At 47.7% G+C, this 25,028-nt stretch overlaps 1 protein-coding gene across 6 annotated transcripts in view; it reads right to left on the reverse strand.

The window, feature by feature from the left end:
- The window catches only part of LOC144792267 (interferon-induced protein with tetratricopeptide repeats 5-like), a 53,989-nt gene that overhangs the window by 24,601 nt on the left and 4,360 nt on the right, over positions 1–25,028 (reverse strand). Inside the window, exon 1 of one of the 6 annotated variants that reach the window (XM_078667604.1) lies at positions 16,679–16,845. The exons of 4 other annotated variants lie outside the window; for them this stretch is intronic. The gene's annotated coding sequence lies outside the window, so the exon portion shown is untranslated. Of the gene's footprint in view, positions 1–16,678; positions 16,846–25,028 lie in introns of those variants that run through there. One more of the 6 variants, XM_078667530.1, reaches the window with a different exon arrangement.

Genomic DNA, 25,028 nt, shown 5'->3' on the forward strand with positions numbered 1-25,028 from the left:
ATTGTATTGTATTTTTAGGCTCTCCCTGCAGCCCTCTGTGCCCCCCCACATCCCGCTTCCCGCCGCTGGTCCCCCGCTGCCCCGCCCCCTTTCCCTTCAGGTTCCCCTGCCCTCGCTCATTGGCCGCCCGCTCCTGCCTCCCAGCTGCTCCTCCCTCCCACTTCGCCTCATATGGAGTTTGTGCGCAGCGGGCGCACCGCTGGTGTGCCAAAGGCAAGCCCATCTGTGCCTGTCCGCGTCTGGACTGTGCCCAGCGCCAGAACCCCTGGCCCCAGCCGTTGCCAGGGCACCCGACTGAGGTACAACACCACCACCCTCACCGCACTCAACACAGGACGACCTGCTGCCTGCCACCGAGCTACCCCGAAGCGCACTCACAGACCCTTCACCTGCCAAGCATGCAAATTCTCCTGCCTCCGAGCCTGCATCCCGCCCACCGAACGCAGCGACCTCAAGTGCATCCTCCTCAACTCCCGCTCCGTCCACAAACACGCCGTTGAACTCTGGGAACTCCTTGATACAACAGCACCAGATGTTGCCTTCCTCATGGAAACCTGGATGAACGCCTCCTCGGCCCCCGACATCGCCATAGCCATCCCGGACGGCTACAAAATCACCCGGAAGGACCTCGTCAACAAAACTGAAGGAGGAATCGTCATCATCTACAGGAACACCATCAGCGTCATGACCAACACCGAAGACACACTAACCGCCGCCAAACACCTACACTTGCAGATCCACACCGACCCGCAGACCACCCTCAGAGGAATGCTCATCCACAGACCCCCGGGGCCCAGGGACACAATTCTGCGAAACCATCGCCGATTTCATCAGCCCGCACGCCCTAGCCTCACCAGAGTACATCCTCCTAGGGGACTTGAACTTCCACCTGGAGAAAAACAACGACAACAACACCACCACCCTGCTCAACAACTTCGCCAACCTCTGACTCAAGCAACTGGTGGACACCCCCACCCACTACGCCGCCACACGCTCGACCCCATCTTCTCGGCCAGCAGCCACGTTGCCTTCAGCCACTCCACCGGACTACACTGGACCGACCACAGCTGCATCCACTGCACCTTCAAGAAGACCACATCCCACCACCACACGCTACAGATCCCCCGCAGATGCTGGAGCAAAGTCACCACAGACCAGCTGACCATATCGCTGAGCCAGAACCCACCTGTCGACATCCCTGACACCAACGACGCAGCAGACAATCTCGCACAGTGGATCACCAATTGCGCCAATGACCTCGCTCCACTGAAGAAACCCCCAGGCAAGACTAGCAACAGAAAAACCTCATGGTTCACAGACGCCCTCAAAATCGCAAACAAATCATGCCGAACCCTCAAAAAAGCTTGGCGCCACAAGCGGACATCAAAAAACATGACAGCCCTCAAGAGCGCCACCCGCAAATACCACCAGATGATCTTCACCACCAAAAGGACATTGTTCAAAGAGCGGCTGGACAACAACTCCCACAACAGCAAGGAACTCTTCAGCATCGTCAAAGAGCTCTCTAACCCCAGCGCCAGCAACAACGACATTACACCGTCGCAAGACCTCTGTAACTCCCTCGCCACATTCTTCCACCACAAGATCGCAGAAATACACGACAGCTTCGGACCCCAGACTCCGCCCCCAACCAACAAAACCAACGACCCCCCACCACCACCCTCAGAGCATGGACCCACAACAGCACTGAAGACACCACCCGTGTCATGAACACCATCCACTCCGGCTCCCCCTCCGACCCATGCCCTCATCATATCTTCAACAAAGCCGACACTATCATCGCACCCCACCTCTGGAACGTCATTAACAGCTCCTTCACGCCAGCCACTTTCCCGGGCAGCTGGAAACACGCAGAAATTAATGCCCTTCTGAAGAAAGCAACAGCGGATCCCAAAAACCTCAAGAACTTCCGCCCCATCTCTCTCCTCCCCTTCCCCATCCCGGCTAAAGTCAACGAGAAGACCGTCAATAAACAGCTGACTGCATTCCTCGAAGAAAACAGCTCGCTCGACCCATCCCAGTCCAGATTTTGAGCCAACCACAGCACCGAGACCGCCCTCATCGCAGCCACCGATGACATCAGGACCTTGATGGACAATGGAGAGACAGCCGCTCTCATCCTCCTGGACCTTTCGGCAGCCTTCGATACCGTCTGCCACCGCACCCTAATAACCCGCCTCTATAACACTGAGATCCAAGGAAAGGCCCTCGACTGGATAACATCATTCCTCTCCGATAGAACCCAGAGAGTCCACCTCCCTCCCTTCTGCTCCGAGGCCACCAAGATCATCTGCCGCGTACCCCAGGTCTCCTCACTCAGCCCAACTCTCTTCAATATCTACATGAGCCCCCTTGCCACCATCGTCTGCAAACACAACATCAACATTATCTCTTACGCCGACGACACCCAACGGATACTCTCCCTCACCAAAGAACCTCTCACCGCCAAAGCCAACTTCCAGGACGGAATGAAAGAGGTCGCAGAATGGATGAGGCACAGCCGTCTGAAGCTCAACTCGGACAAGACGGAGATCCTCATCCTCGGACAATCCTCTTCCGCCTGGGGCGACTCCAGGTGGCCCACGACACTGGGCACCGCACCGACACCCATGGACCATGCACGCAACCTGGGATTCATCCTGGACTCCTCCTTCACGATGACCAAGCAAGTCAACGCAGTCTCGTCCTTGTATTTCAACACCCTGCGCATGCTCCAAAAGATCTTCCGGTGGATCCCCACCGAAACCAGAGAGACGGTCACCCAGGCCCTGGTCACCAGCCGACTGGATTACTGGAACGCCCGATATGCAGGAACCACAGCCAAACTTAAGAAACGCCTTCAGCGCATACAGAACGCCTCCGCAAGACTCATCCTCGACATCCGCCGCCACAGCCACATATCCGCCCACCTGAGAAACCTGCACTGGCTCCCCGTCAGCAAGAGGTTCACGTTCAGGCTGCTCACCCTCGCACACAAAGCGCTCCACAACATGGGCCCCGAATACCTCATATGCAAACAACAATGACCAGGTCCAAATAGGCTATATATATGTTTCTAGCAATGTACTTCTTCTTGCACTATTTTAGCAAATGTCTCCCCTTAATTTATGAACCATGGGGTAGGAAGTACAATGTTGCCATGCCACGTTAAAAGGCCTCCATCCCTTCTAAAACTGTCAAGAAGAACGGACAATAAACACAAAAGCGTAGTGAAAAAATGTGAGAAAACGAGATTACCCCTCACGGGCGAACCACCAAATGGGAACCCTGGTAGGTACTCACCAGTGTTACCCTGTTATCATCATCGGCGGTCATCAAGCTTTTTAAGTATGGTGTCCAAATCAATGTCTAAGTGCAATTTAAAGTGCAGTGAGAGAAAGTGCAAAACACAAAACAGACAAACAGTGTAATGCGACGAGGTAGGATCTGCACTTAACTATGCCTTTTATTCTCCTTCTTAGTGCAGCCTCTCAATTAAAAAGCAGGGAGTGGCTATTAATTATATAACCACATACCACACGCCAACATGTTTCATTGCCATATGTCTTTTAGGCAATTTCTTCAGGGCAAATGAGTTTTTACCACTGCATCAATTGCTGGACACACCATTCTTCATGACTGTCAAAAAACTAACAACAATTAAAACTACTTTGCCAAAAAACCCACACAGACTTATATTGCAAGGTGTAGTACACCAAATGTGCAGAAAACGTCACATCGCTCAACATTTACCCCTACACAGCCAAGGCGACTCCTACCGGCCGTAAGGATGAGATTAAAATTAAGGAACAACCCCTGCAGTGGGTTGACCCAAGTCTTGTGTCATTTTCTAACTGTAGAAAAAACATGTAAAACACATGCATTGTTAGATTATCTCCAGATTGTCAACGCGTTCCTCCATCATCATGTTCCAGTATCTGTTTATTTACAAAACGTGCATTAATCGAAATAGGCCATTCTACTCATGTTATGATGGTGTACCACTGTTGTACTGGCATTTGTTAGGATTTAACAGTTTTTTTAAAAAATGCGTTCCACTATGCTCATCATGTTTATCATGTTGCAATAACTATTTACTTCCACTCATGTACATTTTACACTAATAAGAAATCGAGTGGCCAAGGTATACCACTACTATTCTTGTGCTGTCATGGTTTACCGCTATTACACTCGCACTACACAACAATAAATGTATGACCCACGAACATCGATGTTATATGTCGTGCCATTAAATGCGTTCCGCTATTATAGTCACAAAGCTGAAATATGGCGGTTTAATGAAGCGTTCCACTTCTTTAATCAAAAGACACAGTTGCGTGATTCTATTCAGGGACCCCCTCTCCTTACCGATCTACAAGGACCTCTGTGTGTTGCCTCCACCCGGTTACCAGTCAATCTGCAAGTCCGTCTTTAAACCCAGAATCCCAACTGTGGCGCGCATACTCTTGCAAGGAACCGCGACCACCATTTTGAATTGGGATACTAAGCTTGCTTGATTATGTAAACCAAGGACGCGCTGGATCACATACGAGCGCGATCCTCGGTTTAAAGCTTCGTCTGGTGAAAGAACAAAATAAAATATGTTATATACTTTCTACCTGGTATTTAATGGTATTCTTTTGAAAGGATATGGCAAAAAACTTCTATGTCCCCGAATCACCTGGACCTCTTAGGAATTACTGTCCTGCATAATAATATTCACATACACGGTGAATCGTCAAGTAGTGTTAGTGAAATCATTATATTTCATTCTCGTGTTCACAATGGCAACTACTAATCAGCAAAATTTCTGTAGCAGATTACGGTGGCCATCTTGGACTGTGTTCCTAGTGTGTCCTGATGATCTATACAGGACACTGGTATAAGTGAGCGAAGATTTACCTTAAAAACTCTGCTATATCCTGGCTCACTATTATCCGCTAATGCAGGTTCATCCCCACTACTTGGAAAGCACTATATCTGATATCCACTCACATAAATACCAATGATGTACAATAAAGAACCAGTGTGACAGATATTTCATTGATTTACAAGAATTTACATGGTGATGATAATATAGGGTGTATGGGACAACTAACGATGGTTTAGGAACATGCTATTCTTAATGAACCTTATTCCATTCCAGAAGTTCATTGAATCCCAATTGCTCACTCTTCTCTTGAAAAATCCATCTCGCCTCCTTTCTTATCAGCGTCCTTTCTACAGTTTGGGGATCACCTGTCACTTTCTCAAGCACTTTCCGGGTGAACCTATGCTTAGTCGTATTGCAATGCTGGACAAGTTTAGTTGTCAATTTTCCAGTTCTTATCGTGCTCAGGTGCTCCTGGATCATAGTTTTTATTTTTCTTGTGGTAAGGCCTATGTATTTCAGCCCACATTCACATTGCAACCTGTACACCATATTAGTGGTGTTACAGTTGCTAAACTGTCCCAAGAACCACTCTTTTCCTGATCTTAAAACCACACTGGTAGCTTTCTTGGTCAGGGGGCACACTGAACATGTCCCACATGGAAAATGTCCTTTGGGGATCAAACTTCCTCTTATCTCTTTTACAGGAGGTACCCTGGTATGTACTAGCTTGTCCTTGAGGTTGCTGGATCTTTTAAATGCAAACCTCGGAGGGGGCATTGTAAAGTCTTTATTAGAAAGCAATGCCCAGTGTTTCCGGATTGACTGCCTAATCCTGGTAGCTAAGGGATCGTAAGTCATTACAACTGGGATGGAGTCTTCTTTTTTCTTTGGATTGGTTTCTAACAGCGCACTTCTGGGAGTATTAAATGTAATGTAAATGTAAATGTAAATGTGCTGGACTTGTAAAGCGCACAGCTGCCCGTAAGCGTCCCGGCGCTTGCTTAGGGAACCCGTCCTGGTATTCCGCAGTGAGAAACCCCAGCAGGGTGTCCACAAGGTGAAAGCCAGGCATCCCGCCGCGAGGGGCCGTAGTGGAGATTAAGCAAGCTATTGCCCAGAGTCGCAGAGTGTGACCCTGTGAGTAGGCACCAGAGCGAGAATTGTCGAGTCTGTGGAATTTTTGAGCTCGAGACCCGCCGAGGCGGGGAATCGAACCCTGGTCCACGGTCGATCTCAGCTTCCGGGTCTGCCGCCTCTAACCACTGAGCCACGCTTTTGCCCTCTTTTTTGCCTGTTTTATGATTTTTAAAGGATATTTCCTTTCTTGAAGCTTACTGCTAAGGCCTCATGCCTGTTCCATATAGACAGCTGTGGACGAACAGTTTCTCCGATAACGGAGAAACTGACCCACCGGCAGGTTGTCCCTTAAGGCCCTAGGATGGTAAGGCTCATAAAGAAGTAGGGAGTTCCTGTCGGTGGGTTTCTGATGTACACATGTAAGTAGCCTTCCTTCATTAGCCTCTATATCTAAATCAAGATATACAGCTGCAACATGGCTATAAGACCAGGTGAACCGGAGACTCAGATCTTGACAATTTAGCCAGTTCAGAAACTCAAGGAGGATGGATTCTTCCCCAGACCAGATGCATAGCACGTCGTCAATATATCTCCTCCACAAACGTAGATGTCCCATAAAGGGGTTGGTGGAGGGATATACGACGTGCTCTTTGAACTGGCCCACGTAGATACACGCCAGGCTGGGTGCCATGGTAGCACCTATAGATGTCCCTGTCGTTTGTAAAAACAGCTTGTCTTTACAACGGAAGAAATTTCTAGTAAGGGCAAGTTCTACACATTGAAGAACCAATGATTGGGGCGCATCATAGAACCATTCTTGTTCCCCAAGAGCGCGCGCTGCTGCCACCAGGGGGATTGGGGGATGCAAGAATAAAGGGACTCAATATCGATGGTTAAAAGGAATTCCGAATACCTCAACAACCGCATCTCATTCCACACCCCCACCCGCCAGCTCCGCTCCACCAGCCTCGCCCTTGTCCCCGTCCCACGGATTCGCAGAACCACCACCGGAGGAAGATCGTTCTCCTACCTGGCAGCGAAGGAATGGAACTCCCTCCCCGCACACCTACGACTGACCCAAGACCATCTCACCTTCAGGAAACACCTCAAGACCTAGTTATTCGAGCAGTAGCGGCACCCCCCTCCCTTCAACGCCTTGAGACCCTCACGGGTGAGTAGCGCGCTCTATAAATGTACTGATTGATTGACCTCAACAGCTTTGGATTCTCAGCCCTCATCTGCATCAGCCATCTGAGGTGCCTGTGGTCTGTCTGAACCCAGACGTGAGTCCCAAACAGGTATGGTCTCAGCTTCTTCAGTGCCCAGACCACAGCAAATGCCTCACGTTCAATGGCACTCCATCTCTCTTCCTGTGGAAGTACTCTCCTACTGATGAAGGCTACAGGTGGGTTGATCTAGGCCCTCCTCATTCATCTGTGACAAAACAGCCCCCACACCCTGCTCTGAAGCGTCTGTCTGAACAATAAATTCTCTGGAGAAGTTGGGTGCCAGGAGCACAGGTGCCTTGCACATGGCAGCTTTCAGGGTCTCAAAAGCTTTCTGACAGGTGTCAGTCCAAATCACTTCTTGAGCTGCTTCCTGGAAGTCAGCTCTGTCAAGGGTGCAACAATGTTGCCATAACCCTTGACAAACCTCCTGTAAAACCCAGTGAGTCCTAAAAAAGGCTCTCACCTCTGTCTGGGTTTTGGGAGACTCCCAAGCCAGGATGGTTTCAATCTTGGGCTGTAAGGGCGCCACCTGGCCACTCCCAACCTGGTGTCCCAAGTACACCATGGAACTCTACCCAATCTGGCACTTATTTTCCTTGATCGTGAGGCCTGCCCTCTGCCAAGCCAACAACACTTCACAAAGGTGGCGCAAATGTTCTTCCCAAATGGTGCTGAACACTGCAATGTCATCCAGGTAGGCGGCACTGAACTCTTCCAGTCCAGCCAACACCTGGTTGACCAACCTCTGAAAGGTGGCAGGGGCATTCTTCATCCCAAAGGGCATAACCCGGAACTGGTAGTGCCCATCAGGTGTGGAGAATGCTGACCTCTCTTTTGCCCCATCATTCAAGGCGATCTGCCAGTACCCAGACATTAGGTGAAACATGCTGAGGTACTGGGCAGCCCCTAGCCGATCAATTAGCTCATCAGCTCTGGAGATGGGGTACGCGTCAGTCCTTGTGACTGAATTGAGCCACACAGAACCGGAGTTCAGGTGTGGTACCCGGTGCGGCAGCCTTTGGGACCAAGACCACTGGGCTGGCCCAAGGACTGTTAAAGGATTCAATCACCCCTAACACAAGCATCTTGGAGACCTCTTCCTTGATGCTAGCTCTCACCCTGTCTGTTACCCTGTAAGTTTTGTGCTTCACAGGAAGACTATCCCCGGTGTCTATATCATGGATGCACCAATCAGTGACACCGAAATTCAGGGAGAATAGATCAGAAAACTGTCCCAGCAACTGGTGGCAGTCATTCTGTTGCTCAGGGGTCAGGGTGGAAGAGAGGTTCACACCATCCACTGACCCATCTTGCTCCGTTGCAGACAGGAGGTCAGGAAGAGGCTGGGTCTCTTCCTACATTTCAGCATCTGTCGCTAGGAGCATGCCCAATTCGGACCTCTCCAAGTGGGGCTTCAGGTGGTTGACATGCAGGACCCGCAAGGGGTTCCTGGGAGACCGCAAGTCCACCAAGTAGGTAACAGGACTTTTGCACTCCACCACCTCAAATGGTTCAGTCTACTTACCCTGGAGAGAGCAGGCTCCACTGGGGCCATGACCCACACTTTCTGACCAGGCTGAAGCTCTACCAGAGTGGCATTCTGGTCATACCACCGCTTCATCTCCTCCTGGCTGGCTTCCAGATTCGCCTCAGCGAGTTGTCTGAAACACCTAGTCTGGTTCCTGAAGGCCAGCATGTAGCTATATACATCCTGGGGAGGTTTCCTGGGAGATTGCTCCCAGCCTTCCTTGACCAGACTCAGAGGTCGTCTCACTGGGTGACCATAGAGAAGCTGAAAGGGGCTGAACCCTAGAGAATTCTGTGGCATCTCACGGTATGCAAACAACAGGCATGGGAAGAAGACGTCCAGCTTACACCTCATAAGTTCCTCAGGGTTTGGTTGAATCTTTCAACCAACCCGTTTCCTTGGGGGTGGTAAGGAGTGGTAAACTTGTAGGTTAATCAAAACTGAAGTTGGGTATAGGGTCGAAGGGATATTTAAAGACCTGCCTTGGATTACTTCCCCAATCAATCTTATTAAAACTAAACAATTAATCCAGGGCCCTCACTGAGGGAATACCTCTGAACATGTATGTCAGCAAGGAGTACTACAGCAAGAAATCAAAGAGTAAGAATACCCACAAAAGCAGCTGGATTCCCATCACGCACCCGAGTGATCCATCTCATCATCTGGGTATCCTTCTTACAATCCACGGTGCCTCTTGATCATAGGGGAATTTTTTGTGGATAGTAATATGTATAGATCATGCAAAACGAGAAAAAAGGCAAGATAGAGCAAGCTCTTGACGTGCCTAGATTTGTAAAAGACACCTCCAAACCCAGCTCAGGTCGAGCCAGGGGTAACGACAGACAGAACGGGGCCTCTTTTACCTGAGTTGTTACCAGACGAGTTGAGATCCAGGCCTCGTATAACACGGGTATCGTCTGGATCCCGTCAATACTGAAGATTTGATATTGGCAAGAAAGGTTGGATTGATTCCAACCTCCTTTTCAGTTTTCTTTTCATTTTGTCTATTCACTGTTGAGTCACATTCTTTTTAATGCAGTAGCAATAACTATTGTAGACAGGTCCTGAAGAAAGCCAGGGACTACCAGTCCTGAAGGCTGAAACATGTTGACCTGTTTGACAAGCAGTTATTTTTTAAAACTGCTTTTGTACTGTTTTTATTAAGGACTATAAGAGATAAACCAATAAAAAATGTTCGCTCTTATTTTTCCTTTTTTAAATTGCACGTTCACATTGCACTGCACTCACCATTACCACACACTAGTCTTTTAAAAATCTAGGCGCATCAAGAGTTTGCTCTATCTTGCCTTTTTTGCTCCTTCTTCATGACCCATACATATTACTATCCACTAAAAATGCCTCTATGATCAAGAGGCACAGTGTATGGTAGTAAGGATACCCAGATGATGAGATGGATCACTTCGGTGTGTGAAGGGAATCCAACTGCTTTTGTGTGTCATCTTACTCTTTGATTTCTTGCTGTTGTACTCCTTACTGACATACATGTTCAGAGGTTTTCCCTCAGTGATGGCCCAGTTTTAAGAGACCCCTGGATTAATTGATTAGTTTTGATAATTTTGTAGGTTACCCCACACTCCTGCCACAGCGGCTTCATATACTTGGAAATGAATTTTTTACCTCGGTCAGACACTACCTCTCGAGGGAATCCCACTCGGGAGAAAATTCCCATCAGTGCCTGTCCCACCACTGGGGCTGTCACGGTCCTCAGAGGTATGGCTTCCGAGTACCGGGTGGCATGGTCCACCAAGACCAGGAGGAATCTGTTGCCCATGACTGTCTTGGGGTCCAGTGGCCCCACAATGTCAATACCCACCCCCTCAAATGGGGGGCTGACCACAGGGAATGGCTGGAGAGGAGACTTCTGCTTCCTCCCACTCTTTCCACTTGCCTGGCAAGTCTGACATGTCTGAACTCTTGCACATTTGGGGCCAATGAAAGTGGGTGACAAGCATCTCATCGGTCTTGTCCTGCCCCAAATGTCATACCAATGGCACATCATGAGCCAGCCCCTGTAGGAAGGCTCGGAAGCGCTGGGGTACCACCAGTACACGGGCTGACCCAGGCTCAGCAACCTTAGGCTCACTATACAGGAGACCATTCTCCCAGTATATCCAAAGTGATCCAGACTGATCACCTGCTGCCTGGCTTGCGGCCTGCTGCCGCAAACCCACAAGAGAAGGGCATGCTCTGTGCTCCTTGCAGAACTCTTCCCTTGAGGGTCCTCCTTCCTGCTGCCAAATGGGTTAGCTCAGGCAGGTTCCCCAGTTCAGGTACTTGTTCCCCTGTAGGGCTCCAGGGCATCCCCCTCAGGGTCTACCACTTCCTGGACCATGGGAACTTTGGGGGCCGGTTTCCCACTCCCCCGCTTCATATCTTTAAGGCAGGTCCCTAGGCCTCCCTCTCAGGCTCCAGGTACTCTTGAGTACCCCTACTGGCAGCCATGGACCGTGTGGTCATGCCGGCCCAGTTAGGCAGACTTAGCATCTCCAAATGAGTACTTCATTCCACCTTCCCCCAAGGTGAGCTCTCCCAATCGTTCCCTAACAAACAGTCAACAGGGATTGCGGGCCTCGCAGCTACCTGAAGAGTATCACAGACCCTCCCCCACTCAAAGGGAACCTGAGCCATTGGACAGTGGCTCTATATGTTGTCGGTGGCAACAACTCGGCAAAATGCATGGGGACAATCTGCTCTTGAAAAACCAGGTGACCATTGACAGCTGTCACACTCGCTCCTGTGTCTCTAAGAGCCTGCACTTTATGGCCATTGATGGTCACCCACTGCCCATATTTCTCAGTGTTGTTAGGCAGTTGGGTCCTAGGGACCACCTCACAGTCTCCTAAAGAGACAAGGGACAACTCTGCGGGTCCCCACCCACCTTAGACACCCATCTCCTCCCCCTGGGCTACACTCGCCATCTGCCGGGGTGGAGCACCCGGGGGTGCTGTGTTTCCAAACTGGGAGCACCGTGGATCATTCGCCTTATGACCCAGTCCCCACACTTGTAACACCTCAGGGGTCCCCTACCTATGAACAGGGTTACCTGTCGGGCCTCTTGCTTTCTCCCTGGGGGAGGCTGGGAACCTTTCCATTGGTTCCCTTGTGAATTACTTTGGGATCCTCTCTGGAACTCCCTCTGTTTAACCTTGTCCCCCCACTCTTCTGCTGGGGACTCTGCCCACCTTTTGGCTGAGTCTCCCACGTGACCCTTATGGACCCGGGTGCTCACCCAGCGGTCTGCAACTTAAGCAAGCTTCCTAGGGTTAGTCATCCTGCTATCAATTAGGTGCTGGCGCAGTTCTGGAAAACAATTACTTGACAAGTGCTCCCATTCAATTAAATCAAAGAGCTCCTGAAAATCATTAACTTTGTTGCCCTTCACCCAACCATCCAATGCCCTGCAAAAGAAAGTGACATATTCCACCCAGGAACTGCCCTCTATCTTCTTGCAACTCCTGAACCTCTGCCTATACAGTTCAGGGGGCAAACCATACCTGGACATCAATGCATCTTTCATGTGTCTATAAGAATTATGGACTTCAGAAGGCAAGTCTATATTGCCCCTCACTAAGGAACTGCACCCACAACCCCGCTCCCCAATCCTTTCAGGGACCCGGTGGGAAGACATGGCCACCTCATAGGCTTTGGACCACTACACAATATCATAATTCTTATACAATTCTCTCACCACTTCCCTAGGAATATTCACCCTATGTTCCACATGCATTGACGGTGTGCTGCCATCAGAGGGAGTAATTTCTAAGCTTCTGGCTTTCAATTCCATCTCCCACAAACACTTCTCATGCTCCAACTCCATCCTATTTTCCTCTAGGGCCAACTTACTAGTTTGTAACTCAAATTCCAACTGCCCATTTAACTTGAACTTGGTTAACTCCATCCCATGCATGCTACATTTTTTCCTGTCCTCCAGCTCTTCTACGGACAGACCTTTGGCAGAAACACTACTACCTACTGGGGAGATGGCTCTCCTCCCCCATGGACCCAATGGCCCACCCAGCTGCTTATCTGATTGTCATCCCCTTCCTCATTCTCAGGGGTTCTCCTTGCTTCTAACCAAGCCCTCTTTGCCTTTGGGAATTCATCCTTCTTGGTGAGCCCGGTTATTAAAATTGTATATTTCTTGCAGAAGTGCTATAGCTGTCTCACATTGTAGCATTCTAGTTTCTCCTCTTCCCAATCAAAATCAACAGATGTCATTGATGCTGCTTTCTCCATGGTAGTTAAACTTGGCAGTTTGCAAAAATAGAAAATCCCAGGAAAAACAATCTGCCAAAAGTATGTGGTCGCGTTTTGGTCTGCACTCACTAGTAGGGTTCACCAATCACTGTATATGAGTCACAAATGCAAGTCCAGAGTCCTCACCGCTGACCATCAATGTTAGATGTGGGAGTCTCTAGTTGGCATAGGTAGGTACCTGTGACAAATAGGGACCCTTGGGTCTCGTCAGGGTAAGGGGGTTGACTCCTAAAATAACCCCTGCTCACCCCCTTGGCTTATCTCAGTAGCAGTGTGTAAAGCATTTGTGAACACATACAGTAACCCAGTGACAACACTACAGATGGGCATCACACAAGTTTTATATAAAAAATATGTTTTCTTTATAGAGACATCACAAGACCACAAACGACAACATCCACAATACTGTTCTTAAAATGGTAGAATTAGCTTAGTTCTCTTAAGATGTTAAAATGCGACACTTTGAGTCAATGTACCTTATGATGCGTAACGCTATACAACGAAAGTGTTGCAGGGAAGGTGATGTGTCGGTCCCTTACTCGCAGGGACGATGATGCGTCAGTTTCTTACTACTCTTCTGTGGCAATGCGGCTCGCAACACTGTGATGCGATGAAGATCTGGTGCGATGAAAACAAAGATGGCGTCTCTTCCTTGATGCGACACATTGCGTGCATGCCCAACTGCGGCTGAACCATTCTACTGAGCCGCGACAAGCCCTGCGACACACTTCTCCGGTGATGCAGAATGCTCCGGCGAGGCGATGAGACAACTGCAGCTGCGACACCCTTGTTCAGTGATGCAACAACAGCGGTTGCGGCGAAGGAACTCTTCTCCGGTGATGCGAGACGCTTCTACGATGCGACATCTACAGCGGCGACACCATTGTTCAGTGATGCGACGGCAGTGACTGCGGCAGCAACACGCTTCTTCCTTGTGAGTAGCGCTTCCAGCTCCTTGCGACACGCAGTCCCAACACAACTGCAGGCACTTCCAAAGAACTCTGGGGAGCTGGTGGTTGAAGTCTGTTGTCCCTGAGACTTCAGCAGGAGGCAAGCTCTTTCTCAAGCCCTTGGATATCCTTCACAAGTTGCAGAAAGTACACACAACGTTTCTCTCTCCTCTCTTTCGCAGTTAGGCAACCACTGCAGGTCAATCCCCCAAGCAGCACTTCAGCTTAGGGCTAGTCTCTCCTCAGTCTCTCTGGTTCCTCTCCTCAGCAAAGGTTTCTTCTTGTTTCCCAAAAGTGATCTAAAGTTTTGGGGTCTGGGTTCCCCTTTTTTTTACACAGTTTCTCTTTGTTCTCTGAAGGCAGAGAGGGCTATGCCTAGTCCAAACCAGTTCTGGTCAGGCCTGGAGCACTCTGTTTACTTTAACCCTGGGTGGAGAACTACGCTCCGCTCGCGGAGTTTGTGAATTTTTTGCAACTTTGCGCTTCGCGGCGAGCGCGAAGTTGTCGACTACTTCGCAATCTACAGTGTAGCGTAGTAGTTTTTCTTCCTCGCGCGCTCAATAGCATTCTCGCATGCGCGATAATGATTTACCGTGGTTCTGCGTTTGCTTTCTCGCTTTTCTCTCCCAGTCGCGTTTGCTACGATGTTTGGAATCCGGCCGCACAATCCCATGCGACTGTGAGAATGCGATAACGTCATTCGGACGCGCGAACACGTCATTAGGATGCGCGATATTCATTGCAGCGCCATGTTGGTAAGATCGCGTTTCCGAACACGCAGAAACTGCAATCTGGCACAGAATATCTCTCAAGCATGTTAAAATCTTCTCAAAAATTGTTCATTATGCTCAGGAAAACCCCTCAGATTGTGAATTGGCTGTATTTTTTTGGGCTAGGAGTCCTCTTTTTGTTTCTACTCTTTTTTTCAAGAGAAAGGAAGTGCCCCTGAGTCTCCAACTTCCTGTTCCTGTCCACCAGGCTCCTCCCAGTGCTTTGTCCATGTGGTGTTCACTTTCATTTGGATTTGGAGCTGGAAGGATCACTCTTTGTGTATGTCTGCTGCATCGCATAGCATTTGATTGGATTTATTGAGGAATTTTGGATTTGGACTTTTCTTTTACAATTAAGTTTGAGAATTGAGAATTGTTGTACTGTAAATGTTTGTTTGGTTTGGGTTTTTTTAACTACAGTTTTCTGTGCTTCTCAATCTTTCTTAAAAATTATCATTGAGGGAGGCCTGTACTTTCATGAGGGGCCAAGTTGTATGTCTTTGAAATTTCATCCAGTAGGCCTAGAGGTATCCACGGGTCCAACAATGTTTCTGTGGTGTCTGTAAAACATCATGGATGGCATTGGATTTAATTGCATACTCTGTTGTAGTGGAATTTCATTTTTTTAAAGTAAAATTAGGTAACCCTATTAGTTCATGTAGTTAGTGTAGGCCTGCTTGAGTTCATTTACTTTCTTTGGGTGGCTTGGCCAGGTGGTGGCGGCCATTTTGTGTTTGTAGCCACTGTGTTTTTGCCATAGGCCTCCAAGCTTGTGGCCTACTCTGCCCGTAGGCCCAAGGGTACTACTAGAGTCATCATCATGGGTGCATGAAAGTTGTTCAACTGTTATTGTGGTGTTTAAGTTGTAAGTGTAACATCATGTAGGTCATGGATGACTTTGGATTGATTAGCAAAATGGGTTTTTCGTGTTGAATTGCAGGTTTTGGGTGTGTGTTCAATAATATGGCTTTTTCTGCTCACTAATTAAGCCTAGAATTCAGCTCGCGTAGTTTTGGTAACTTTGCACAGTGCAACAACGCGACCGTACAGTTTTTGTCTTCTTGGCGCGCTCAATGTGCGTGCTCGGGCACGCGATAACGACGTTTTGTACAATTCGCGCTGCCGAACACGCCGATTTTGCAATCTCGCGAGCAATATGTCTCGAGTTGCATAAAACCTTCCCGAAAATGTTGATGCTGGTCATTTTGCTAAAGAAACTCCTCAGGTTGTCATTTGGTTGTAGTTTTTGGAGCATGGACCACTTAAGGTGTATGTCCTCTATGTACTTTGATGTTTGAGGGTGGCCTGACCATGTGGGCGGTGGGGTGGCCATTTTGTGAAGCCAAGCATTGTCCATTTGCCATAGGCTTGTATTGTCTGTCTTCTCTTTCTTTTCATGTTGTTGGGGGTGGCCAGGCCATGTGGGGTTGGCCATTTTGTGTGACCTTCCATCGTGCTTTAGTTTTGTCGCAGGCCTACAAACTTGTGATTTCATCTGCCAGTAGGCCTAGAGTCCCAGAGGTAGTCAGCGGGGATGCTTGATGTAGCGGTTTCCATTTTGTCATTTAACATCATTTAGGGCATGCGTGGCAATGCATTGAATTTCCAAATGTGGTGTTTGGGGTGTAGTTAACTGTTTGGATGTGTGTAAAAAACTGTAAATGCCTTTGTTGTTTGTGTTGTTTGTGTTGTTGTGTAACTTTCAAACCTTTTACCCATGGGGATTTTCTTTTATGCATTAACCTGTGATGTTTAACAGGCATCCTCTTTTTTCTGGCCATACAGGGATATAGGCCTGCTTGAGTTTATTGTTTTCTGGCCTTTACCCATGTTCCTGTGATGAGAGTGCCCATGTGGCTGGGAGCTGTGGTGGTAGTAGTAGTGTGCTGTTTTGTTTTTGACAAATTGGCCTGTGTCTTGCCATTGTGCCGCTCTGACACGGTGCCTCCAACCGGCACCAACAGCAGCCTCACAGAGCCCCTCCAGCCCTTTCTACTCACCGGGCTGTTCTTCGGCGGGGCTCCTCGCGGGTACGTTGCTGCGCTCGCTCTCCCCCCGGGCCTCTTCCTGGGACCCGGGGCCTCACTGCACCGGCAGGGCTCTCTCCTCACATGGGAGCCTGCTACCGCTGCCATCTCCGCTGCTCCCTTCCTTCCGCGTCAGGTCCCGGGCCGGCAGCCAATCACAGCGCGGCCCGGGGAATGACGTCACGGGGGTATCCCGGCCCGGCCTGCGGTGAGATCTCGGGGCAGTACCGAGGGGTGGGCACTCTCGAAATCCAAATAAAAGGCAGAAGCGAGGTAGGCACTCGCTAGGGCGCCATACACGGGGTAGCACCCGAAATATAAAAATAGGCAAATAAAGGCGCCGGGTGGGCACCAGCATTCGGGGCACACAGAGGGCAGGAGCGCTTCCCTAAGAGGAAAAACAACAGCGCTCTGCCCAGCAATTCACAATAAAGTGCCCTCAAGGCGCTGGGGCCACGGGCAGCACCAGGCTCCACAGGAATGATCTTACAAGCAACCAGGGACCCAGAAACAAGGCAACCTTAAAATAACGCGCTTCCCATGCGCTAGGGGGGCAGAGTCCATCATCCATCAAGCCCCCAAGGGAGGACTTTCAGCAATGCAGTCCAGCAGGTATCCAGGGGCTGGGCAGGGCCCAGGGAGGCAAGCCATCCCCTGGGCCCAAGCAGCAGCACGCCCCTGGCAGGGTTCAAGTTGGCAAAAACAAGAGCATTTTGTAAGGGGACACAGCACCTTTTTATACCATAAAATCCTTTGTCTAGCAGGGTGTAGGCAATGTGAGAACCAGCTACAACTGGTTATAGGGAACTCCTTTCACTGGCCAGGCTGGGGACATCAGATGCACCACAGGGGGTGGAGCCAGCATGGTGGCTGGCAGGCACAGCCCTATTCACTCCCAGGTGCATCTCCTCCCACCACTCTAGTTGCAGATGCAGTCATTCAACCAAGGGCTGACTCAGACAACCTCCTGGGGGCTCCCCAGCCCCTGTCACCCTCAAACCAGACAGTCAATCCACAAGCAGGCCCAGGCACACTCCTGGAGCCAGGTTCCAGCCAATCACGTGCCAGCAGACTCACTACACATGCACACCCATGTCTAGAAGTGGCACTTCCACACTAGACACATTCAAGCCGCATACATCATTACGCAGCATTACATCTCACGAGTTCGCACATACCAAACTCGACCCTGCACTCCCCACACATCAGGAACTACCATGGTCACACATATTCCCCATGCATTCCTATGGGAGGGCAGGTCACTCACCACACATACACAGAGAGCTCAAACACTTTACACTGTACCACAGTGAAAAAGTGCGCAGAGGCCTAAAGGGCCAGGTCCAACATTGATTATTTGATTTCTCTAGGGTCAGGAGCCAATCTTTCCCAGCTACTGGGATCAGCCCCCACAGGAGTGAACCCCACTATTTGGAGTGAATCCTTCTCATCCTAAGAGCCCTTTAAAATTCAGTCATTTATTTGTCGATGTCATCCTCCTCTTCATACTGGGAAACTAACCTCTTGGGAAGCCTAGGATCAAACCCAACACTCTTACACATCTCAGCAGCTTCCTCATTTTCGCTGCCACTATTTCTTCTCTCTTCCTCCCTTGCCCACTACTTTTTACCTAGTTTCAGCTTCTCCTTCTCTATAGCAATGGAGCTAAATGTACCTGCAGTTGTCTCTCCTCAAAGGATAGCTGTGGTTCCTCTGGTGGGAGCTATCCTTTCCTTCCCCAGCTGGAAGTTTGTGCCTGGAAGTTATGGACAAGCTGTCATCATCCTCCTCCTGAAGGTTCTAGGAGTGGTCAGTCTCCCCTTCCCTTCCACTCTCTGGAGCTGGATGTGCCCAGGCCTTAGGGGACCAAATCAGTTCTGCCTTCATAATCCTATTAGCATTAGGTAGCACCCTGGACCTGCACTGTACCCTCAGCTCAGCTACTGTGAATTTGGACAGGCTAGCCAGAACAATCTCCATTGTATCCCTAGTTTTCGGTCACAAAACAACTTTGCAAATCAGAGATAGAACAGTTTAAATGTAAATGTAAATGTAAAATGTAAATGTACAGGAATTTATATAGCGCAAATCACCGAGCGGTTTCTAAGCGCTTGCTTAGGGAACCCGTCCTGGTATTCCCCTGTGAGATAACCCCGGCAGGGTATCCACAAGGTGAAAGCCAGGCATCCCGCCGCGAGGGGCCGTTGTGAAAGCCAGGCATCCCGCCGCGAGGGGCCGTTGTGGAGATTAAGCAAGCTATTGCCCAGAGTCGCAGAGTGTGAACCCATGAATCGAGCAGGCACCGGAGCGAGAATTGTCGAGTCCATGGACATTTTAGGACTCAAGACCCCGCCGAGCCGGGAATTGAACCCTGGTCCCGGGCTGACCTCTGCTTCCAGGTCTGCCTCCCCTAACCAGTGAGCCACACTTCTCCAGTTTAGTTCAAATTCAAAATTCTATTTTTTTTCTGAGTGAATATATGGATTTTTAAAGATTTTTACCTAATTACTGTATGGTGTAGTTTAAACAGAGGTACTATTCACACTGCTAATCATCAAATGTTGGAAGATGATTTATTAAGAGGTGCGGTAGCAATAAGGCCATAATCACAATATAAGGTCCAGTCTCAATAAATGATTCTGTTTCTCAACCTTTGGCAGCTGGCAACGAGCAGGCAGGTTTAACTTAGGGGACAGGTATGTAAAGCATTTAAAACACCAATACATTAACTAAAAGCCAAGAATGACCAGCTAATCCTATGATCACGCCAATTGGCACAAAAACTCTAGCGCAGCCACCACAGTCAGGAGCAGCATCCAACTCCCCCTTAGACCAAATTACCCTACTATGCTCCTGGAACATAAGTGGTTTACTTTTTTAATCAACAAAATTGGACACTTATAACACTGCTCAACCTTTGGTTCAGTGTGGATAAGGAAACCCTCAAAGAAGTCAATGTTAGATGGAATTGCGGTATATTGGTTTCATCCGCCCCACATTGACATTCAGGCAGTTATCATAGGGTTATTCCTATTTGTGTGTACTGCTTGCCTCATCCAGAGGCACCTCCAGTCTCGAGTGCAGTGTCCAGAGACAAAAAGGATTTCCCCACAGAGGAAGGTGAAGAAAAAAATAATAAAAATAAAGAGTTCTTAAAAAAATGAGAAAAATGCCTTATAATTTTATTTCAGGGCAAGTTTCCATTGGTTAAAATGGTTTATATACTAGATATAGGCCGAGTTACTGGGCCATGTAGTATTGCAAAGAAAAGGTTGTCAACATGTTTCAGCTCCCTGGGCCAGGAGGTCTATGGAGCTTTCGTCAGGACTTACAAACATAGGATAGACATAAAGTTTACACATAAAATACTACTCACACTACTTGTGCCGTAATCCATTTCTCATAATAATTTTATGAGAAGTATGCTCTTCATGATCTAGGAAGAAAGGTAAAATTAAAGCATATTGGCTAATTGTTGCAAACATTAAATTTTAACTTTTCTGCGGGGGGCGTGGGGGGGTTTGTACAAAATCACAGGTAATAATTATAATTACACTGGACTGACTGGAAGGAAGGAGATAGGGAGCTATAGATACAACTTGATTTTATGTGGTAGTGCGCTAGGAGATAATTGCCATATATTCACATTATATATATTCAGAGCGAAAAGTCTCTAAAATCACTTCGATGTGGTAGGCGCAATCTGTATGGTCGAGTGGTCTCAGGTCGCACTCTACCGGCGCTGTATAATATGCGTTATATATTATAAACAAGTGGATCCATATGGATAACTGCTGTTTGTGTGTCTGCTACTATGCGGATGGTAAGGCCAACATTAGCGTGTGTAGTGGTGAAGCGTTTATGCTCAAGGGTGTTTTCGCAACCTGCCCAACTTGAATATGTTAGAATGGGGGAGGCAGGAGTTAAACAAACATTTTTACTTAAACATTGCTCATGCTTCTAAAGTAGCTCAAAATCTATAGCCGCGCTGTAGTTGAAAAATACGACATAGCGTCTGGAGTGACTTTAGGAAAAGGGCATTTGCGTATTACTCAAAAATAACCTTTAAAACGTTAGCGTTTGCAAACGCGCATTCGGCTCTTACCTGCTGTGTAAGAGTACACCACTTTCAACGGGGGACCACTTCTTAAAAGTGCAGAGCTGGGTTAGAGGAGAAACGTCTATAAGTATGGAAAATCGGCAATTATACGTCTTACCCGTAACAAAGCTCAGAGTTTTCATGCCCCCATTACCCGCGTGGAAGCTACGTTCTAGCCTTGTGCTGACTCTGCCCCCGGTGTGCGGAAGTCGCGTTACTGTTTCCTTTTTTAAAGGGGTTGGGTCTGACTGGTTTAAAGGCGCAGTAAGATGTCAATATACCGGTTAACTTTTTTATAGTTAAAATGCAGAAAAGATTTGGCTGCAAAATGTTTCCAAAGGAATGCTGATAAAAAAGATGACGATTAATTGCATACTGTGTGATTATGGACCTATTTCTTCATTTTGGTTGAGACAACGTGTCAAGTCACATGCAATGAAAATGTTTTCACATTATTTCACTTTTTTTCACTTTTTTCAGTTCATTTAGCAAAGTGATGCCATGCGATGTTATCGTTCAAACCGTACTCAAATGTACGTAGGCGGTCCACCCATCTTTGCTCCTTTTCGTATAGTATTTTTTCCACGTTACCAGATTTGTTGGTCAACATCTCGATGACTGTCCACTGCATTTCTTCATGGGAGTGATTCAGTTCCAAGAAATGGGAGCACAGTTTAGTAGTGTTCTTTTTTAACCTGATGTTGCTTTTGTGCTCACCTATCCTGAGTTTAATTTTGCGGCAAGTCATCCCAATGTATTTTTTCTGGCATGGGCACTGGATCATGTAGATAACATGGGATGAGTTACAGTTCGTGGACTGCTTTTGTGTCCAAACGAAGTTGTCCATTAGTTGTAGAGTTTTTGTGGCTGTTGTTGTTTTACAAGCAACACAAGTACCGCAGGGGAAATGTCCTGACAGAGGGGTCATAGTAACACTGTTAGTTACAGGCATCCGGGTATTTTGCCTGGGGCGAGTGTGTACAAGAGTGTCCTTTAGGTTTTTTGTCCTTCTGTTGGCGAACCTGGGTCTTGGCCAATCATATTGGCCAGTGTTCACTATATGCCAGGTTTTTTTTTTGGATCAGTTTTTGGATGGCATAGGTAGCTGGATTGAAGGTAGTCACACAGGTTGTCAAATCTTTTACTGGTTCTTTGTGATATGTTTGGAGGAGGCATTCCCTTGGTTGGTTGTCAGCTCTTTTTTTACACTTTTTGATGACTCTTTCAGTGTAATCTCTCCTTCTCAATCTTTCACTTAGGCCCTTCGCTTGTTCTTGATAGTCACTGTTCTTGCTACAGTTTCTTTTGAGGCGCAAAAATTGGCTAAAAGGCAAGTTTGCAAACGCTAACGTTTTAAAGGTTATTTTTGAGTAATACGCAAATGCCCTTTTCCTAAAGTCACTCCAGACGCTATGTCGTATTTTTCAACTACAGCGCGGCTATAGATTTTGAGCTACTTTAGAAGCATGAGCAATGTTTAAGTAAAAATGTTTGTTTAACTCCTGCCTCCCCCATTCTAACATATTCAAGTTGGGCAGGTTGCGAAAACACCCTTGAGCATAAACGCTTCACCACTACACACGCTAATGTTGGCCTTACCATCCGCATAGTAGCAGACACACAAACAGCAGTTATCCATATGGATCCACTTGTTTATAATATATAACGCATATTATACAGCGCCGGTAGAGTGCGACCTGAGACCACTCGACCATACAGATTGCGCCTACCACATCGAAGTGATTTTAGAGACTTTTCGCTCTGAATATATATAATGTGAATATATGGCAATTATCTCCTAGCGCACTACCACATAAAATCAAGTTGTATCTATAGCTCCCTATCTCCTTCCTTCCAGTCAGTCCAGTGTAATTATAATTATTACCTGTGATTTTGTACAAACCCCCCCACCCCCCCCCGCAGAAAACTTAAAATTTAATGTTTGCAACAATTAGCCAATATGCTTTAATTTTACCTTTCTTCCTAGATCATGAAGAGCATACTTCTCATAAAATTATTATGAGAAATGGATTACCGCACAAGTAGTGTGAGTAGTATTTTATGTGTAAACTTTATGTCTATCCTATGTTTGTAAGTCCTGACGAAAGCTCCATAGACCTCCTGGCCCAGGCAACTGAAACATGTCGACAACCTTTTCTTTGCAATACTACATGGCCCAGTAACTCGGCCTGTATCTAATATATAAACCATTTTAACCAATGGAAACTTGCCCTGAAACAAAATTATAAGGCATTTTTCTCATTTTTTTAAGAACTCTTTATTTTTATTATTTTTTTCTTCACCTTCCTCTGTGGGGAAATCCTTTTTGTCTCTGGACACTGCACTCGAGACTGGAGGTGCCTCTGGATGAGGCAAGCAGTACACACAAATAGGAATAACCCTATGATAACTGCCTGAATGTCAATGTGGGGCGGATGAAACCAATATACCGCAATTCCATCTAACATTGACTTCTTTGAGGGTTTCCTTATCCACACTGAACCAAAGGTTGAGCAGTGTTACAAGTGTCCAATTTTGTTGATTACAAATATACATTACCTTGGGGAAAGAAACGGACACACAAAATCCTCATCCCTCCCTGTTGATTAACCATAAGTGGTTTACACCAAAAAATTGGGGACCCAGACACGCAATCTTTCTTGGGGAATCACTCAGTAATAGCACTACAGGAAACCTGGGCTTTACAGGGGAGCCCAGTGCTTGGTTTCACTGAGACATGGAATCCAGCAACCAGGGACAGTCGCTTTGGCCACTCGAAAGGCGGGCTGGCAACTTACGTATCAAACTCTATAAAAGCCCGAATAATACAATGGCCCCTTAAGGAAGACTGGATCCTAGGGGTCAAGATCGACCCTTGGCGGAAACACCGCCCCCTCGTTCTCTTAAATGTGTACATTAACCCCAGTACTCGCACAAAAAAGGTCCATCTGACCCGTCTAACCGAGATTATGAACGATATAGCCACGGACCAACCCAATTCAGACTGCATAGTTACTGGGGACTTTAACACCTACCTATTTCAGGGGAAGATAGCAGATAATGATGGCCCCCCCTAATCCAAATCATCGAGGCCACTAAGCAAACTAAACCGCTTACACAAACTCAAAGTAATCTAGGCGACCTATGCGTGAGCCAATTTTATAGTGCAGGTTACCTTGTCATCAATGGCAGAACAGCCGGGGACACTCCACCAAAGTGGACATGGACAAACGGCTCAAAGCAATCGCATCTGGATTATACAATCTGCACCGCACCCCTGTTAAATTGCATCATGGACTTTAGAATACACCCAAGAACCGAAAGTGATCACAGGCCCCAGGTCACAGTCTTCAACATAAACCCAGAGTATCACAAAATGGCACCATCGAAACTTCAGGGAACCCACACAGAAAACTTAAAGCGCCTAAAGTGGACTGAAGAAATTAGCATGAATATTCTTCAGGCAAGCGCGAAAATAATAATACTGGGCCAGGAGCATGAGGCTAGCCCAACCAAACAATGGTCCATGTTATGCTCCCACCTGATTCATCTGTTCCCTGTAAGGCATCAAGCCCAAAGGGCAACCTCGACGCACCAATTTACATTATCTCAGACGACGAAGTCACTAAAGATAGCGAGAAATAAGGCCCTGCGGGCACTGGCCAAATTCCCGGGAAACAGTGATGGCATATCCAATTATCAAACCTCACAAAAATCATTCATGCGAGCGATCAAAAAGGACAAATGGGCACATGAAAACCAATTCTGGAGTAACCTGGTGTGGGAAAGTAAGCAAAAAAACTCAAGGTAATTCTGGGCGCTTATTAACCGCATCAGCTTAGGTACAGTGTGCACGGGGTCGGCCAACATCCCTGAATCAGACTGGGCAAATTTCCTGCTTGATCACTTTAAGTCTCCTGATTATCCAAGCCTCTCTGGAAACCCCACCGTAACTGAGACCAGCCAAGGGTATGGTCCTTCGTGGAGTATAACACATGAAAAGGTCTCAAAACTATTGTCAAAAGCAAGATCCGACGGGGCGCCAGGCCCAAATGGCCTGCCACAAACTTTGTTTAAATCTGATATTACCCTCTGGTCAGGAACATTGGCCAATCTTTTCAATTATGCATTAAGAACATCCACAATACCAGAGTCATGGCGGGGAGCCATAATACACCCAATTTATAAATCTGGACC

The sequence above is a fragment of the Lissotriton helveticus genome, chromosome 1_1, assembly GCF_964261635.1.
Source record: "Lissotriton helveticus chromosome 1_1, aLisHel1.1, whole genome shotgun sequence".
NCBI classification, from domain to species: Eukaryota; Metazoa; Chordata; class Amphibia; order Caudata; family Salamandridae; genus Lissotriton; species Lissotriton helveticus.